Here is a 21,744-nt window from a genome sequence, read left to right as displayed (position 1 = left end):
TTTTCTTTTCATAATTCTTTTCAGTTGACTTGCTTGGGATAATGCTGTGAAAACAGATCTGAGTCATTTCAAATCTCAAGATAGTAGCGATTGGGTGGCTTTCAAATATGCATAACATATACTGCTGTGAACAAGTTTTGTGTCCTGTGGCTACTTTCAAACTACTCCTTAAATTTTTCAGGAGTATACTTAGATGTCATGATAACATCATCACTTGTAATGCTGACAGGCAATGACTCTATCTAAGAACAAAAGAAAGAGAAGTACTTTAACAATTTTTAAAATAACACGTATTGATGTTCTGTAACTTGGATTTAATAGAGCTGTGAGTTTGAAACAGCTGTATTTCTTTGATTCAATCTAAGTAAACTTTGATATATGATATGCAGGAAAATTTCAATGGGGTTTTATTAATTTTCACGAATTTTGATACTTGATCACAAACTGGAAATATATATCTCATCTCATTGAAATTCAAGGGGTTTTGGACATATAAGCAAATGAAAATACTTTAACAACCAAAACCTTTATGTAAATTTTCTAAAACTGTTATATTAACCCCAAGATCACAATGGCAAGTGCACGTTACATGATGAATTGCCTTAAATTCATAAATTTTCATCCCATGCAAGATGAAAATGTATAAAGAGGTATAGGAAATATAAACAAATCAAAAATTTGTACCAAAGTCTTTTAATGCAAATTACTGATGACATAAACCATGACCTTAATGTAAAATTGGCAATCAAATATGTCCCAGTTTAATAGGAGCAAGCGAATATGCCCTAGTTTGAGCTAATGATTCAAGCCGTGTAACGTGCCATGAGAATCTGTCAAGGAGTTAAGGAACTATATATACAAATGAAAAACTGGAACCAAAACCATAACAAACTGTTTATGACAATGGCTACTATATCCTGCTTCCCACTCACATGGACTCTATAAAATACTTGCAAGAAAAAAATCACTATTTGCAGTCTAGTAAATTCACACACATTAAACAACATGGCAATAAAGGATAATGTATCTATGCAATTTTTCCATAGTTATCTAGGTATTGTTCTCTTTTTGCAGCATGAAAGCAATCTATTAATTGCAAAAACTAATTCTGAAGTAATACAGGACACACATAAATAGGAAAACTGACATGAATATCAAGCTTGAATATCAAAATTGTATAGGTATGTAATCAAACACAGGAATAAAACCAGGAAAATATAACTGTTGGTTGACCTTGATCTAAACAAAATTAGTTCAATGTTTTGTTGGTATTATTATATATACTTGCTTATAAGATGTGTCCAACTGCAAACAGCACAGACCCAGATATGCTGTCACATAACGTGCTGGCAGATCTGGATCTATGCAGTTTGTTAAAAGTAATCAGTAGAACAAACAATATAGATCCTGATCTGCAGATGCATTATGATATGGCAGATCGGGATCTATGTTGTTTGCAGTTGGACTTGACTTGTAAGCAGGTTTAGTATAAATCCAATTGTCATAATTTGCAAGTCTCTCTGCTAGTGGTCTTTAAAACTGTTAGTTTCCTAACCCTACAAATATAATCAACAGGGAATGGTGCTATGACTCCATTGTTTTACTCATTTGTCCGTCTTTATCAGCCCCTAAATCAAGATCAGAATCTACTTCTTTTTTACTGGCACCTTTAACCTTTTTTAAAAGCTTGCGTCAATGTGTCTCTGGTTTTCCAAAAGGTCCTGTCTTATCTGTACATTGTCTTTATTTGTGAGTGCCCTGCAAACCACCCCTCCATCTGGGCAGAATTCAAATCAAATTAATTCACTCTCATGCCAGTGACAAAGTCTGAACAAACAATATTTATTTGTCTTTCTGTTTAACTTGCACAAAAAAGGAAATGTTTTAGACAACACTTGTGCAGTATTGAACAGGGAAAGTTCTTTATGTTGTTCAGTCTATTTGATTTTTCTTCCAAACTATTGATTTTTTCAATGAAAGTCAATACAATACATCATATATGAATTGCATTGCAGTTTGATTACAGGGTTAAAAAAACACCATATTTAAAACCACAAATTTTAAAATTTAATAACTGTGTAATTGTTAGAATTCTAAATATATAACCTCTCCTTCATGATATATATATATATATATATATATATATATATATATATATATATATATATATATATATATATATATATATATATATATATATATATATATATATATATATATATATATATATATATATATATATATATATATATATATATATATACACACACACACATATATATATACATATATATATATATATACACATATATATATAAATTTGTTAAAAATTCAAGTAAATAAATGATTTAATATTCAATGTAACTAGCATGATTGCCAGATTCAACAAACTGTTAATGAATACCATCAGTATGAAAGTGCTGGGCCAATAACCTCAACATATACAATGGACAAATGAGTGTGTTAGAGTTAATTCCTCTGTAATGTACACTCATGAGGCTCATTTGTGATGTGAATGTTCTGTGCATATGTTATGACTGATAATTTTATTTTTGTTATAATGTACTTTTTGCTAGCACACATTTACATGAAATTCTTTCACCACTGCAGGGATAGTTATTTCTGCTGAAAATTGTACCCACCCACCCATCCCCCCAAAAAAACAATAGACTATCATTGTCATTTTTTGAGTGAAAGCGTCAGATACAACATTTTTCACTCACTCACATTACATTTAAAACCCTGTGTCTCCCTGACTAAATTTTGAAATAAAAAAGAAAAAGAAAACATCTGCTATGCAAAATATCAACAGTTTTTATTCAGGGCCAGAAGTGGCTTGTAAAGTCCCCACTCCTTAACAAACATAATGAATTCTATTTTCAATAATTTAAATTGTCTGAAGGGATTCTCTTTCAGGTTTTACTTTCCTTTGCCTTCAAAACATATCTATCAAAGAGGGCAGTAAACATGTTTGATAAAATTTCACAACTGACCAATGAAAGAGCAAAGACAGAAATTATAGACTGGGCTCCCTAAATGAGAATTACCAATTCCAGTCTATCCAGCCTTGTCTTATTTGAGAACAAGTGAATCAGTCCAAGATAAGGTTTTATTGGGCAATAAAAGTGGTATCAGTAAAGTGGGGTTCAGGAGAGAATCTCACTGGTTGGGAAAGTGTCTGAAATAACCCATGAATCTGATGAAACTGATTGGGCTAACAAGGGCCATACTGAACCCATTTGGGAGGGATGGAGGCACAAAGGGCATGAAAAACACCAGGGCAGTTTCTGGCATTTTGATAGCCCATAAAACACCATAGCCTACAAACTTTACAGGATTTGATTTGACACCGGTTATCTCACTTAGGACAAATGGCCCAGATTCATTAACACAGACAAATTATGGTATATTTATGAGAATTTTTATCCTGCCCAATTTCTATTCACAGCTAATTCTTTTTAATCATAAACTTCCTTAGAATCTATATAGAATTGAAGGATAAAACATGTATATGAGCTTACATCTCGCTCCATGAGTGCTCCATTGACCACTTAAGTACCTGAGTATGAGTAAGGTACATTTCAAATTCCACATTTGGGACCCAAGTCCTCAAAGGAATGAACAAACGACTCCTATTCTAAATTTAGAAGATATGTTATTTCTGAACTGTTTCCTCATTAAATTTGCCATATGGCAATAACTGAGGTTTTTGTACATCAGGCCTATGTGAATTTCCACAGTTCTTGTATATCTGGATTACTTGAGTGGCCGAAGTGGTTAGAGCATCCAACTTGGATGTGGGAGGTTGAGGGTTCTAACCCCAGTTGAATCATTCCAAAGACTTGTAAAAATGGTACTTAAAAGCAGCTGCCTCACTTGGTTCTAAGCATTAGAGGTTAGTGTTAGGACTGATCAGCCTGGTGTCAAGATAATGTGACTGGGTGGGAGATAATGCTACATGTCTGCAGCATGATGCTCCAGTGCTAGACATCATGATGGACTGCCACACTGCAGACATCATAGCGATATGACTGGAGAATTGTTCAAGAAGTTGAAAATCCAAATCACACATATACTCTTGTATATCATGTATATTTGAAGCCTATAGTATATACAATACTATTTTAGAAACAAAATTGTTGATGCTTTCACACAGCATACTTTTAATAGAGTGATTTCGTAAGCATTTCTACATGTAGTTTAAAAATGACTGTATTGATGTTAAGCTCAGATATTCAAGATTTCATGTTTTCAATTACACAGACTCATAACTTTTCTAGTATTGTGTGCTGCCAACCCATTTTCCTACATTAAGGATGTACAGAATCCTCATTATAATGCTGCCTACAGAGGCCACAGAATATACCACCTTAGAAACCACATTATAATGAAGTCTGATTCAGTATTCCCTTGTTTTAATGTTGTCTACAGGAGCCACAGAGCATTCTGTCTTAGAGACCAACTTATAATGAAGTTTGATTCAGGATTCCCTCATTATGATGTTGTCTACAGGAGCCACAGAGCATTCTGTCTTAGAGACCAACTTATAATGAAGTTTGATTCAGGATTCCCTCATTATAATGTTGTCTACAGGAACCACAGAGCATTCTGCCTTTGATACCAACTTATAATGAAGTTTGATTCAATATTCCCTCATTATGATGTTGTCTACAGGAGCCATTGTTTGTACCACCTACTAGTGATGCCATCTCATAATAAAGTACAAGATACATATAATTATGCCAACACTTAACCAATGGGATCAACGGGCCAAGTAGTCTAAGGCCTTACAGACTAGTGACATCTCACCTCAATCTGCATCGGTTCGAGTCTCAAGGTCAGCCAATGTGGGCATGTCAGAAAACATGCCATTAGCTTCCGATGGGTTGGTAGTTCTTTTTGGTGTTTTCCCAACTCCTTCCTTCACCAAATATACTGGCTACCATGTATAGACTATCATGTGCTGAAAAATGGTGTTAAACCCATAGCCACTAATACAACCACAAAATGGGATTCATGAATGACCACACTTGCCATATAACACAGGAACCATGTTCTAATAAATAACCTTAGAAAAAGTTCATTCTTTACATATGGTATACATATCAAGTAGTTCAGGTGGATATAAAATTAACTTTAGCAAATGTAAATGTAAAAATCGTATGCATTTCAATATTTTTTAAATATAAATAAACAATAAGCACATGTCAAAGTATTTGAAATTATATATCCAGAAATGAGTTAAAATCAATGAATTCTTTTTTAAAATTCTTTAAGCAGAACATGAGTTTCTTGTATTCAAGATTAGACTACACTCTACGAAAATTACAAACTGAAGAATTAGCCTTCACTACAACCCATAACATATTTATTACAAGCCATAACACCTTCACTACAAGCCATAACAAACCCACCACTTAAGACAATAAAAGCATTTACATAGAATGTACTTGTGGTTTACAAAGCTAAAAACAGAACCATTCCATTCAAAACAAAATAAATTAAAACTCAGAACACTATACAATAGATGAATTAAATGGAAGAATGACTTTGTTTTGGGAGCCACTTATTTCCAAATGTTTCAGATATCTAAAGGTTTCTGAAACAATGGACCTTATAAAGGGTGGGGGGAAATAAAGGTCTTTCACATGAATTGTTTTGTTTTGATTTGATGGAGATCTGACAGACTGTCGCCATATTTCACAATCATTTTAATCTTGATATGTGAAAGTAAAACTCGATCAATAATACAAAAAGTATAGCGACATTATGCTTTAAGACAATGCTACAACAAAGAGAATTTATTCATTAACAGTAATCATAAGTGTGAAGACCTGGGGGTATTGCATGTTTTAATGAATTCTCACAATGAGATTAAACATAAACATTAGTAATGCAATGTGTGACTGAGCTCTTGACTGTGCCAGCTCAAGTAACTACCCCCTCTTGAGCCCCAAAGTATACTATAATGATATGCATAAAGAATTCCATATATATATATATATATATATATATATATATATATATATATATATATATATATATATATATATATATATATATATATATATATATATATATATGTGTATCTTTTTCAAATTGAAAAGCAAATAACATTTTAATGCACCATATGAAAAAATACCAAGTATACTTGCTTATAAGTAGAGTCCAACTACAGACAATGTAGACCCTAACCACCCTGTGCATTATGCGATGGCAGATGAGGACCTGTGTTATTTATTTTACTGATTACTAACAAAAATGTATAGACCCATATCTCTGGTGCATTATGCAATGACAGATATGGATCTATACAGTTTGATTGTTATAAGTGACTATATATGGTACCTCCAATTCCAAGTCACACTTCATCACAGGCCTAAATTTTGTGTACTTGAGATCCCAAATTTTATGAGACAATTCAGTTTCTACTGTAGAGTCCCTTGTAATATGCCCTGTACATTGTAACACTTTACACTGATCCAGGCTTATTAATTTTGTCCTAAATTTTATTTATTTCTCAATATCACTCTCACAAAAACAAAAATAACTGTCGTACCTCACAACAGAAATATGGTGTTTTGTCATCAAGTTTTCAAATTTAACAACAAAGTATTATGGCAATTAGAAATTCTTACCTTGAAACAGCTTAAATCCAAATACATGTCACAATAAAGCATGCTTACAAGTACACAGTACTATTTATCCAAGCATTGGATTCCTCTCATACAAACATGGCATTAGTCGGTATCAATGCACAGTTAATTCTGAATTGGATTGTCTGTTTTCATAATGTAATATCTGTTCTTTGATATTAGATACACAGGATTAATATTAAGACAATAAACTCATTAATCTTGATAAGTAATTGTTCTATAAATCAGCTTAAGAAGGCTTCTAAAAAATCAATCAGTACAAAAATAGTGTGCCTGACTTAAAATCACTCCAAACTAGTTTGTGAAAACATTTGGGTTTCATCTGAAATTTTGATGCAGTCAAAGCCTTAGAATATTTTTCAGTGAACATCATCCAGAAAAAATACTTCTAACAAAAATAAAAACTTGCAAATTGAATGAATGATTTTTCCAATAAAAAATTATGAAACTGCTCAATTAAATTACATTGGTCCCTCACAATAAAGCCCCTCATTGTACTACTGCCTCTCATATGCCATGCATCTGTGTTTATCATTTCTACTTAAACCATTTCACTTTGTTTAACTCCTTAGCTTATAAGAACCAATTGCATTGTGATGTATCATTGCTCTTCTGTTCATTTGCATGACACAACCTTATTATAAAAGCCTTCAGTATATGGATCCACACTTATAATGTGGATCACTTTTATGGCCTCTATAAACAAACAGGGAACACTGTACAACAACTGCATTCTAGCTTTAGACTGAAATATTCTTTCATGATTTATCCAAATTATAATTGTAATTGATAGTGAAGGAAAGGTAAGTGTGATACCATTTTGCTTGAGTCAAAGTGCAAGGTTACTTATAAAAAGTAATTAAAATGAAATTACGTTTTCATTTTAAAATCTAATTGTAATGTAATTGACCATTTATATAACAAATATTTCTTTAGCTTTAATTCTTTAAATAGTAGTTCTTTTCAATTAGTTTTGATATTTGAAGAATAAGCTTGGAATAATTTAACATTGAACTTAATTAATCCATCCAAAATTTAAAGAAGTCTATGCCATACAAGGAAATGAGATTAATAATAATCTGATTACACATAAAGGTTTTAATCTGCTAAACAAGTAGGTCACTTCAAACATGTATTTGTTTATATGTGTGTTCACTGTTTAATTTTGTTCTGGTCAATTATTTAGTCTTCTTGCTGGAAGAATCATCACGAATAAACTAATTTTATGAAGACAAAAACATTAGTTGTTTTACGACACCATATTCTGCTAATGTAATTCCATTACAAAAACTATGTCTATTTCAGGTGATATCTACCCCTGATCTAATTGCAGTCTTTTAAGGGTGTCAATGTAAACAAGGCAATCATGGGTTATCTCAAGGAGCTGAGATAACTCTATTGACAGCTCTCTGGGAGTTTAGATGATCTTGATGGCCTATTGAACTTTCTGCCCAAACTTACAGATAAACAGCCGCTGTCAAAAATCACTACTACATGCTGACATTACAAAACTGTGTTGATATCAAAACTCTGACAAAAGCGAATGTATATGCTTAGAGAATGTAATTGATATTAGTCACAATTTTGCAATTAATAAAAACATAATCAAAGCAATTTTCATGACATTTTATCATATTATGGAAAATCTCATTGATTATTATACTAGTTTCATATTATTTATATAACTTGAATGAAAATAATTTTACATAATCAATTTCATATCATTTATATAACTTGAATGCTAATTAATGCAAACAAATGCAAACTACTGCAAAACTAATCATGGGTAAATAATGCAATCATAAACATTTATCAGAATCCATTCATTCTTTCACTGAAAAAGCTAATACGAATGCAAGGCAAAATAGCGACAGATTTGTATGATTTGCAGTACATTTCTTTGTGGCATGTGTATTATAACTTTTGACACCTTGTCAGGAAATTCAAAAAAACTGAAACTGTTCACATATGTGAGGAATCTAATGCACAATCAGTCTGAATCATTATTTTATTTCTGTGAATGAAACTGCAAGTTCTTTAGTTCAATGCATAATTCCTTCTTCCCTCAGAAAATTGTAAAAATTACAACATGCAGATATTTCCACTTTTAATTTTTGAAAAGATAAATGGCAAACGATTTATATTTAGACATGTCATATACATTGTTTTTACTATATATTTTAAGATATCATCATATTTAACAAGTCCAACATGGAGTATAATAAGCAACAAGTATGCATCCCTAATATTATATTTACTGCAAGATGAGTAGAAGAAATTGAACCAGTCTATTTAATACAAAATGGCCATACATTATCATTATGCATCCATCTATTTCTAGATGTTGTTAATGATGACTCAGGCCTATTTGTCATCTGATAATAACACCCAAAAATTCATTACCATGCCATGTCTACAAATGTTGTGTTATAATGAGATAAATTCATTTCAATTTATGTTCTGTCTAATGTTTCAGGTCTTAGTTAAACATGAATCAATCTATCAATCTACCACCAAATCAATCAGTTTCCGTGGCAACCATTGGGAGGGCTGAGTGAAGTACTTGTATTCATCTGAATCAAATCTAAATTAAATATTTAGTAAACAAGCCTTATTACCCATAAAAGTATATACTGTATATAATTTCTTATAAATCAAGCCCATCTGCAAATTGCACAGACATAGATCTGCCATTGCATAATGCACCAGCATATCTGAGTCTGAGCAGTTTGTTAGGATTAATCAGTAGAACAAACAACACAGATCCTGATCTGCAGGTGCATTATTCTCCAGAAGATCAAGATCTATGTTTTACAGTCTGACTTGACTTATAAGTGACTAAATATCATATTCTCAATATAATGATCTTGTAAATTTTTATTGCCAGAAAAGTCAAAAAAATTACCTCAGTATTTAATAGATATCAACATGGAAATAACACCAACAATTAAAATAGTCTGGACACTTGGAGAGTTACTGTATTCAAAGAATAACCTGACTTTATGAACCATAGGCTTTTATATTCCATCTCTTGAACCCAGATCAGAGTAAGGTTACCCTATTAGAGATGACCCTTGCCCATGACTAATTTTGTAGCCAGAGCACCTGCTGGGATGAAACATAATCAGTCAGAATAATTGAACACTAACAAATGTAAATTTAATTGGCTATACATTCCATGGGATAAAAGTTTACCATAAATTTAACTTTTCTGACTGCCATTGAAAGATAATCTTGAAACTCCTATTCTTCATAAATTCACTTTATCCAAACAAATAACAATTAGAGAAAACCAGGAGCATATCAGTGCATGTCAACAGAACACACGCACACACACACACCTTAGACATCAGCCATTTGTCTGCAAATACATACATATGAAAGTACCCTGAATTTTATTTTCCTAATTATTACCTGATTGAGACTGTAGCTCTTGCTATCCTGAAGACTGATACAATGTATGTATGGCAAATCATAATTCATTACAGATTGCTATTGTCAAGGTTACACAGTAAAGATAACAGTTCAGGTGCAAACCTCAATTTCTCCATCAGTTTTGAATGCAGATTGGCTAAAATTTAAGGCTTGTGATGGCAAAATTAAGACCTGGACCGAATTTTATCAACTTTAGTCTTAAAATTAAATTTCATATGACAATCTCTGATTGATTCATTTTAAATCAGACATAAATTTCATCCAATCTGATCACTTGATTCCTGGCTTAAGTTGAAGTTTCAGTCAATCTATACCCTTACATATAATGGTGAAACAATTAATTACAGGTGAAAATACAGGTGATGATCTGCAGGTATCTATCACTACAAACAAGATCTGAAGCGCCCTTAAATGTTTTTTATTTAGTATTTGTTCAAACACACAATGATCTGTATCTTTTGTGCTATCCACTGACAATTGCACACATTATTTTCTTGTATTTCTTGTATCAAAATCATTGTTGAAAAATCTGAACCACCTTACCTTTATTTTCAGAATAATATGATTTTTTGTACCGAATGAAGAACTCCACTGTTCTGTAAGACTTTCTACGGAATATTATATTTGCATTAAAATCTTACACTTTTATAACAAAACACCAAAGTGTCTGCTCTAACCCCAGGGTAAACATTCATAACAGGGTGACGTCTTTTGAAAATGGCAAGAAATACTAATATGTTTGTCCATTGGCAAACATAAATTTGATACATCAACAATGATTAAAAACATCTTTGCAAACTTATTCCTCATATTTGCTTTAGCATGCATTCTTCCATTTCTTCTTCAACTCATAAAATGATATTCAATAAAATTCATTATCAAATTCTTTATGGACAAAAAGTGAACAACTGATACTGTAATATTAAAAAATAAATCATTCCTTCTCCGTAAGAAGACCTGAGTTTTCTTCTTTTACCTTGAAACTGATTTATGAAAACTAGACCTTTTAAGTTCTATGGTTTTTATTTTTGTGCCTATTTCAAAACATATTGAAGTTTCTTTCAAGATCATGTTTACAATATATGTCATTATCAAAATGCAACTTTAAACTATAATTCATGGTTTGAAAAGAAACTAAATATATTCAAATTTGAATGAATAAATCTAGAAATGTATCAAAGATAACAACATTTGACATAGTACACTGAAATCAAGATATGGAGAAGAGGTTTGAGATCTGATAATAATACAACACTCCCTCGCCAGAAGGACCCTCATTATCACATGGTTTATGTAATAAGGTGAGTTGGATCCCTTTTAATTAAGTGGTAGTAAAATTATATATATTATGTATTGTAGTTACTTGCATACAAGTCCAGTCAAACCACAAACAAAAAGAATATCCTGATCTGCAGTAGTATAATGCACCTGCCAATCAGCATCTATGTTGTTTGTTCTACTGATTACTCTTAACAAACTGCGCAGACACAGATCTGCCATTGCATTTTGTGATGGCAGATCTGGGTCTGTGCAGTTTGCAGTTGTAGACAACATTATAATGAGGGAATATTGAATCAAGCAAGTATAGATGGTACTTAACTACTAGATGGTATAATTCAATATACTTTATGGCTCCTAAACACAGCATTATAATGTCTGTGTGTGTGTGTGTGTGATTTGGATTTTTAATGTAGCTTTAACAATTTTTCAGTCATATTGTCTGCAGTATGGTAGTTTATAGTGATGTCTAGCACTGGGGCATCATGTCGCAGACATGTAGCATGATGTCCCACCCAGACACATTATCCTGACACCAGGCCAACCAGTCCTAACACTAACCTCATAATGCTGAGCGCCAAGCGAGGCAGCTGTTAGTACCATTTTTGTAAGTCTTTGGTATCACTCGGCCAGGGATCAAACCCATGACCTCTCGCATATGAGGCAGACACTCTAACCACTAGGCCACCAGAGCATTATAATGAAGGAGTACTGTAACATGTACTTCATTATAAGGCAGTCTCACTGTAATGTTGTTCCCATGGACAGCATTATAATGAGGGAATGCTGTAATAGATTGTAGATTGTATCACTTCAATTTTCCTATATTTTCTGACCATATCATACTCATGACTAATGAGACTATACCAAATGAAGGCAAGAGAAAGAATCAACATGATCCTAACAATACTGACTACAAACAACTATATGCAGTGATACTTCACTATAACACTGCAAAAGTGTATCATGGTATCAGTGAGTATAACATACACTGGGGTACATGAAATAAAACCCCTTTTTCTTTGCTCAGCAAAAATTTGCCATAGATGTTGATCTAAATTTTAACATCAAGATTAATCTAAGGTGCGTATGTACATACATATAGACATGCACAAAGAATGATGAAAAAGTGACTGTCATGTCCAGCTTGACAATCATGTGATTTATGACTTTATCCACCTTATAAAGGGGACCATGTTATACTAAGGTGCTTTACGGTAAATGGGACCATGTTATACTAAGGTGTTTTACAGTAAATGGGACCATGTTATACTAAGGTACATTATAGTAAATGGGACAAATTTTATACTAAATTGCCTTATAAAGTGACCATGTTATTCTTAGGTGCTTTATTATACTAAAGTGCCTTATAGTAAATGGGACCATGTTATATTAAAGTACCTTACAGAAAAAATAATCATGTTACCCTAAGGAGTCTTATAAAAGGGACATTGATATAGTAAGGTGCTGTACAAAGGGATACTGATATAATAAGGTACCATAAAAAAGGGACCATGTTATACTAAGGTGCCTCATAGTAAAAGGAACCATTTTTGACTATGATCTCTTATAAAAAGTACCATGTTATACTATGCTGTTATATAAAACAGACCATGTTATACTATGGTGTTATATAAAACAGACCATGTTATACTAATGTGCCTTACAAAAGGGACCATGATATACTATGGTGTCATATAAAAGAGACCGTATTATACTGAGGTGCCTTACAAAAGGGACCATGGTATACTATGTGCCTTATATACACAGACTGCAGTATTAAAGCAACACAAAATCAAATTCCAAACCTGATAACCATGCCTTGTAAATATTTTCACTTCCAGTTGCAGCTTAGGTAAATTTTTAGAAAAATGAAATGAAATAATTATCTGCCTTATTGATTAAATTTACTCTCACCTGCTAGTTTGACTAGATTTGTTTGACTCATCAAAAGCATTTTTTTCTGTAGGAAGTGTAATTTTACCCACCATTACAGTCTTTTTACTTGAAAGATTACTTTCTTTAAACTTTCTGAACTTGGCAATACCTGATGGAATCTAAGTAAACAGATTCAATTGACCAAGGATGTTAAATGGACTGGTTCAGTATTAAAGATAGATTTAAGAATCATCTAATAAATATGCCATAAAAGAAGGGTACACAGTCTCATTAGTGTCCCCCTAGATAGCAATATAAAGATGGGAATACCTATCTCAAGTTACAACATTATTTAGAATCTTGATAGAGGGGCTAGACCTTTGATTAAATCAAGACAAATTCACTATTTTATTTACTCATGACTTAAACAGTAACAGAGAAGGATAGTTACAGATGACTTATTCTCTACTTAAATTTCCATATATCTTCTATATAAAGATGAAACCTTAGTGGTGACCCATGAAGATTTATACTCCATCCGATTTTGTTATCCTTAGTATTTGCAGTCTGTAAATAGTCTTTTCATCAATTACAAAATAATAAATGCAAAAAATGTATCTTTAGAAGAAGTATTGTTCATGTATTATCACAGTTAGGCATAAAAATAGAAGCTCTTCCACATAGTTATTTTAAGCCTTGGGCACTTTTAATTCAACTCAAAATTGTATGAAAATAAGGTATATTTGTCTTCTGTTTTTCTCAAGTTAGATTCATTTTGAAAGTTGATACAAAAGCTTTTCGTTTTGTTGTACAGTGTCCACAGCAAATGAACAAAACAATATACAGGGATATCTTTGAAGCACACCATAAATGCAAATATGTAATTCTGAAGTATTTCTATGCAGTTATCAATAACAGTTTGTCTTTATTTGTTTAAAATACAAGTTCATTTTTTAATACATCAGTAAATGCAAAAAATAACATTCAACAAGAAACCAGAAATAATATCAATCATGCACTGGATCCATCCAGAAATGTAAGCAAACTTCTGATGAAACTGTCACACTTCTAATAATTATTTATTTCCATTTGGTCATGTGCTTTCTTAATATGTTTGTGATTTCTTTTTCATAGATTTATATTTACAAGGGCCAGATAAGAAATAGTGTCAGTTCCTTAGTTCTCTAATTTGTCTTTAATCACTTCCTTCTCTACAAAACAAATAATACTGTAAGAGTGGATCCACATTCATATGAAGACAGAGATAAAACTTTAACTTAGAAAGCCTTATTCAATGTTGAAGGTCCCATTAAATTTCAATCCAAGGTATACCAAGATATATGGGAAATGTAGGCCATAGCTGACTGTCTATCATGCATAGAGATGGAAGAGGGGCAATGAGTCCCAAACTGACTATCATTCAATTGTGGTTGCCCGGAGGTGTGCAATAGGCAGACTGTTGCATGTAAAAGTCTCTTTTAAGCATCAGTGTTATTTAAAAAACCTATAAAACTGCACCATTCTAAACTGTCTTAATTGTGCATATAGGATAGGTATTTTATTTGTTCCAGTGTGAACATGTGGGAGGCATATCATGGTATAGATTGTAACATTCTTTAATTACTGAGAAATTTACTAAGGAACCAGCCTGGAACTAAACAGTCTCTACCCACCCTAATTCGTGTACTCAACCAGAAGTACTGTAATCATTAACAGATCCTATTTTGACTTGCTACCAAAATGAAATTTGCATTATGCTAGATTAGTGCTCAGCAAGGTACAAACCGACAGATGAAAAGATAATATCATCAATCCAATTTATCAACAACAACAAAAATAAAGATGAATACCTTATATACAATAAATTATGATTCCATTTTATCATATAGTGAAGAAGATAAAAACATTGAAAAACAAACACGACATTATGTAACTGCAACTAATAATAGCAAGGAGTCCTTCATTGTTTCTTTGAAATTCTATCTGAATATAACTTTCTGACTATTTACTGTACATAATACTCTCTCATAAGTCAAGTTCAACTGCAAACAACATAGACCCTGGTCGAATAAACTGCATTGACTCAGACACTGGTCTAATAAACTGCATTGACTCAGATCTGCCAGCACGTTGTACCTTAGCAAATCTGGGTCTGTGCAGTTTGCTGTTTGACTCAGCTTATGAGTAGTGAGTATGTTATATTATTTAAGCAATAATATCTTTAGTTCAACAACAAAAATATAAATACTGGCATACTCTGCAATAACATGAACAAACCATTGTAAATAATATCCACAAATTTGATATTTGTTGTTGTTGTTGTTATAGCTGGGTGTAATGCCATTTTTCAGCACAAGAGAGGCTATACATGGCAGCCAGTATTAATGGTGGTTGATATTTGTAATAAACATAATAAGCATAATAAAATTCAATATAAAACTGGAAAATTTTGAAAACTCACAAATATGTATTGTTCACATTGTTATATAAAACTGAAAAACTCTGAAAACTGTCATTAATATTGTTGGCATTGTGATATGAAACTGACAGACATAATAATTGGTTATATCATTCATCTGCTATAACTACAGATATCAACAACATACATTCTAACATCATGACCCATAACGGTGACTATAAAAAGCATATTTCATTAATATATGAATGCTGAACTGTAATTATAACAGTGGAGGTGGAATACTATGGGGGATTTAAAATCACATTTTAGGTACAGTGACAAACATTATAAAAAATTTGTAGGACTCTTCATTTTTAGGGTTACATGTAATTATTTGCCAGCCAGAAAAAATATTTCCAAAAGTTAAAATGAAATAAATTGGAAATTTCATAAATGTTAGTTCACATTTGTATAAAGTGCCACATATTTAAAAAGAAATGACACTAATAAATCAGATACAATACCTTTAAGACTGAAGCTTCCTCAATAAATAAATCTCCTCTGAAACTGCACAGTCCACTAATTAAACTGTAACATATTGACTCCAGAATGAATAAGATGTCCTCTCCCAGTTGTCTGGATAAATTGGAAAATACTAAATTTAAAACACAGTATTCAGCATCCTAAACCTTCCCCACAGTATGTAAGCATTGAACTATGAGAGAATTATTGTACAAGATGCCTTGAAAAGAGACCACTCAGTTATATTAGTCAGTGAAGTAGCTAGCCCAAGAAGCCTGTGGGGTGATGAGACAATCAGAAGGGAACTCTAAACTGGCTTTTCAGTGTGAGTGTAGGTGTGAGATAGAGATCCTACCCCATTGGCCACTGTATTGGGTTTCACTCCAACACTTTAATCACCAAGACTCCTCCTACTGTTGGCTCCACACTTCTTGGTCATGCATGACTGGGTGCACAGTCATGTGACCACAAACTCAATGTTGGGTAGATAAACTGAAAGTGTGCTAAGGATGGTATACAGGTAAATAGCTCTGTACAATGTCTGTAGGTAGAAGACCAATATACATTATGGGGTTTAATAAACTAGGAAATGATTCAAGTCAGTAACAAAGAGGAAAATTAGATCGATATCAAACTATGTCAGCCAGTTCAATGAAAATCAGTGAAGCCTTTTCAACACTGATAAATAAAACAACTATGACAAGAATTTATATTTTGTTGAAACAAAATTATTAAAAAAAATATGCAAAATAGTACAGAATTTAAAAATTCTGTCAGATGTATCATATATCAAAATAAAGATGACTTTTGTGAACTTCCGTCAACCTTATTTTTTAAAAATCCAGAATAAACTCCACCCTCTGAATATAATGGTTACAGCTGTTATGTTTTATCATCATTATCAATTGAGAATTTTGTCAACATCATTATCATCATTCATTGTGAATTATGTTATCATCATTATTAAATAAGCATAACAACAACAGTGTATAAAGCGATAATGCAATAACAGAAATATACTTTATAAGAAGGCTGTGGTAGTCAAAGAAATAGAACAGTCTGAGTCCAATTAATATCCAGTCAATTACTTCCAATAAGCAGGGTCAAATATTTAGATACTGTAATAATAAATGACACCTGAAATGAGTTCCAATACACATCAAGCAGGTATTTACATAATATTGTCCCAAAACAAAATTTAAGCCTTCAAAGATTGTGAATTTTTTTATAAGTAACTTTGGCCTCACAAATAATGAATTACAGAATAACTTTTGCCCCACAAATAATAATTTGGGCATGCTAAATCAAGCTGGTTGACTCCTGTATTGGCCGCATTGTTCATTCTGTCTTCCATTAACAATTTGGTTTCTGCAGAATAACTTTACTATTGGAGGTAACCATATATGGTATACAGCCTTATGCTGATGAGACATAGAATGAGTTGGATTTCCAGTCTCTAGGTTCCTGTAAGGAGTTTAAAATTGTGTAACAGGGAGAAATGCATGGCCAGACCAGGGCTTGAACCCAGGACGTCCCTTGGTCTAGAGGGTGCTCTATCATTTGAGCCATCAAAGCCAACAGGCCCAGTCCTACCCCTTACACTTTCTCCCTGTATTTTGAGACACTTCCTGTGTCTCAAGGTCCATCATTGCTGGCTGGAGATGCATATGTGGAAAAATGCACAGCTGGACAGAGGCTCAAACCTGGGACCTCCCTAACTGTAGATGGATGCTTTACCATTTGAGTCAACATGCCCAGTCCTATCCATTACAACTGAGGACCATGTTAATTGTGATAATTCCTCATACTGCATACTGCAGTATTTTCACTGAAGACTTTATGTGATGTATTGATCAAACTCTTGCTGCAGCATGCAGCTGAAATTGCATTTTAATAAGTCTGAAACAATTTTCACTTCAAAGTTTTGCCCTGAATCGTGTAATAAAACAATTATAGGCCTTTGGTTTGTATCAATTCACAGGTCATGGATGATAATCTCATATGATTGTGGCCACATGCGTGATTTCCTCATTTCTCATGAAAGTGCATAAACCCGCTTAACCCAATCGCTATGTGTATGAGTAATTTTTCTCACCACTGTGACCCAACATGACCTTTCATGTTGTTTTAATGAGCCAATCAAAGTTTATCTTCCATGTACAGTCACTTACCAGTTGATCAAAAGTATACTTGCCGTAATGTGTAGCAGATTGCTAAATTGTATTATTGAGGATCTATTTTTGTTTAAGCATGCTGAAGTTGCTACGACTCTAGAACCTTAGAGTAACAAAAAGAAAGAAGAAAAAAAACATATTTAATAAAAACAATTCATTTCTCTAAGTTACAAAACATAATTTTAAGAGACACTTACAGTATTTTGAATTAAATGCCAAATAATCCTAAATGTCCAATAACAAGTCCAAAAAAGTACCTTGGGGAAGTGGGGGGTGGAGCACGAGTGGTCTAAGATGCTCACCCAAGTTACAGATCACCAACATCTCAACCCTAACTCTATCAACATGAGTTCAAGTCTTAGACTCAGCAAGCCTGGTATGCGATAAGGCTTGCAAGTAGCTTTCTATAATAATAATAATAATAATGATAATAATAATAAAGACTCTATTTAGAAAAGTTAACTCAATTAGTTACAGAACTAATCTACCTTGAGGCCTTCTATCTGTTATGTACAATATATACAGTATATACATGATGTGAAGAGTCTGGCTTGACACTAAATAATTAAATAATTTTAAAATTCAAAGTATCAAGACTGGAACACATGCACAGGCATCAGTGAAAACACAAACATATATAAAACACAAAATATCATCCTGGATTGAAAAATTCAGCTATGAAAATGATGCAAAGTTACAGAAAAGTGGGCAGTATTGTTTTGTGCTAGAACTGTTCAATTTACTAAAGATTTCATCCATTTAAGACATTTATTGTAAAAAGATGAAATGCTAGAAGCCTGCAGCCTTATGTCCCTGGGAATGTTGTTCCATACCAGTGGACCAGCATGTTGAAAACCTTTTTTAAACAATTCCTTGTTTGGCCTTGGTATAATGTAATTTTTTCTTCTTATGGACCTTAAATTTGGAGTACCATCAGCATCTCTTTGGTGAAAGATATTGCTTAGATAGACAGGAATGGCTTTTCTGGACACTTTATTCATCAATTTGGCCTTTCTAAGAAATATTCTTTCATGTATTCTTAAAATCTTTATATTATTCATTGCATCCTGGAAACTGTCAATACATTGATCTAGAATTAAATGGCAAGCCCTCTTTTGGAGTCTTAAAAGTATTGTTATGCTTGAATTAGAGGTATTACCCCAAATTACATTACAATTGTCCAGATATGGCTGAATATAACTTTTATAAAAGATGACCCTATACTGAAGAGGAATGTATGTTTTTATTTTCCCCAGTTCAAAGATAAGAAGTAACTTTTTGGGAAACATGTTTAATGTGAATAGACCAAGTAAGATTGTTATCTATGAATAAACCAAGAATTTTATCATGAGAGGTCATATTGAGGCTCACATTGTCAAACAGAACCTGGAGTTTGTCACTATAATCTAGCCTTGCTCGTTTTTGTTGTGTTGTAACTAGTAGGGCTATCATTTTTTCTGTATTTATGATCATACTGTTTTCCTTGCACCATACTTGAAGTCTGTTGAGAGCATCTTGTAAGTTATTTTCAAGTACCATTTTGGTTTTAGCAATCTCAGACAGTATAGTATCTTCTGCATAGAGGTCAGTGGAAGAAATTGAAGTTCCAGTCTTAAATTCTATGGGTCGGCAGCTCTTCCCAGGATTTTTCTGGGTTCTTCCTTTACCAGATATACTGACCACAATGTCAAGTATATTGTGTGCTGAAAAATGACATTAAACCCAAAACAACAAGTCCAAAAGTAAAGAATGTTCTAAATGATTCCAATCATATTGAATATTCTGATGTACCATAATAATGCAATCCACAATGTCTTTGAATAAATTCACAATAATTCCAAAATAATATGTTCATCCAAAGCATGGGTGGGCAAACTATGGCCCACGGGCCGCATGCAGCCCACCAAGGGCTTTCAAACAGCCTGCCAAGGGTTTTCATGTGGCCTAGGAACAAATCATCATTCGCACTGACTCTGTTTATGTTACTCTGTTTATCAAATAAATGTGCTTCTTTTGAAGTTTAAGTTTAAGTTTCAAATATTAACAACATATTAAAAATTGAAAACTAATTATAATGTTATTTATAAAAACCTTTTGTTTTTGCTATTTCAAATATTAATTATTTTACTTAATGAACTATGTGGCCCGTAACAAGGTGTAAATTTGTGTATGCAGCACTTGCACTTGAAAGTTTGGCCACCTCTGATCTAAAGTCAATGAGCACTTAATAATTCCAATGAATAATTTAAATAAATAATTCCTCTCAAATTATATCTTAAGATATCTATTAAGGATTCACACTTACTGATCTTAAAACAGGATGAATTATTTGTTTATAAAATCCCTATTTACACATATTTTCACTTGACCTATATTTATAAAAGAATGTGAAGATTTCTGATGGAAAAAACTAATCTAACTGTAAACAAGACTGACCTTCAACTCTTGACATGTTAATAATTCTGTTTCTACAAAGTTATGAACTAAAATGTTGTGTCAACATCTATTTACAGCTTAAAATCATGCACCTAAAGTAAGTCATTTAAGCATCCTGTTAACAAAACACTATTATCATAAAGTACAATCTACAATCATTAAAAACAGTTAAGCAGACAATATGGATTTAAATAACATCGAAAAATGAGGAAATCTCAGCACAAGCTGCCATTGCAGATTATCATCCATGGTTTGTGATGTTTGCTTTGGTGAACATGAAGTTTGATGAACCAGAAACTCCATCATCTTAAACTTTGCTCAATGTTTGCTAGTATGAAGTGGACTGGTTTATAAAAACTTCATCTTCATCTCAATAAAGATATCTAAATGTGTAAAAACCAGTCTGAATTCTGTCTCAAAGCATTTAAACTAACCTATAAAATTTTTCAGACTCAGTCTGAAGTTACAGTAGCATCAGATTATTTTATGAAATTAAACAACTGCAAAAAATTGATAGTTTAACTTTGCGATAAATCAAAATTATGTAAAATAGTTTAACTTTCTGCTTTTGGAACCATAACCTATTAAAGCAACAAAGAACTGACATTTAAATGTTACATTTTCAACAAAGCTCATAATTTTGCTTTGATTTCTCGGAATGCCATTCTAAACAGAATTCGTTAAAGTGTTAAAAGGATGTGAAGCATATATATAAAAGGATCCAGGTAAAATTATACAGGTGTATCACTGTCTTAAAGCTGATGTCTGATGGACCATTTGATCAAAGACTTCTAATGGATTATCAAGATGCATTACGATTGTTATTGCTCCAGGCATGTGATCTTGCCTGTTGATACAGTCTTGAGAATTGCAAGAAATCAAAATGTTTTCATATTCATTTAAGGAAATAAAAAGAAAAGTGCCCCCCAACAATGCCTGTAACATGAGTAAACAACAATGCCTGTAA

At 32.5% G+C, this 21,744-nt stretch overlaps 1 protein-coding gene across 2 annotated transcripts in view; it reads right to left on the bottom strand.

Moving 5' to 3' along the window:
• LOC149796912 (protocadherin-11 X-linked-like) overlaps positions 1-16,409 on the bottom strand; it is a 60,008-nt gene extending 43,599 nt beyond the window's left edge. For both annotated transcript variants that reach the window (XM_089961561.1, XM_089961560.1), the window contains exon 1: positions 16,170-16,409. The gene's annotated coding sequence lies outside the window, so the exon portion shown is untranslated. The remainder of the gene's footprint in view (positions 1-16,169) is intronic.
• Between the last annotated feature and the right edge of the window lie 5,335 nt (positions 16,410-21,744).

The sequence above is a fragment of the Sinohyriopsis cumingii genome, chromosome 6 (assembly GCF_028554795.1).
Source record: "Sinohyriopsis cumingii isolate HCF-2022 chromosome 6, ASM2855479v2, whole genome shotgun sequence".
NCBI lineage: Eukaryota > Metazoa > Mollusca > Bivalvia > Unionida > Unionidae > Sinohyriopsis > Sinohyriopsis cumingii.
The sequence above is the reverse complement of the archived record's forward strand: the minus strand, read 5'-3'. Positions and strand labels throughout refer to the sequence as shown.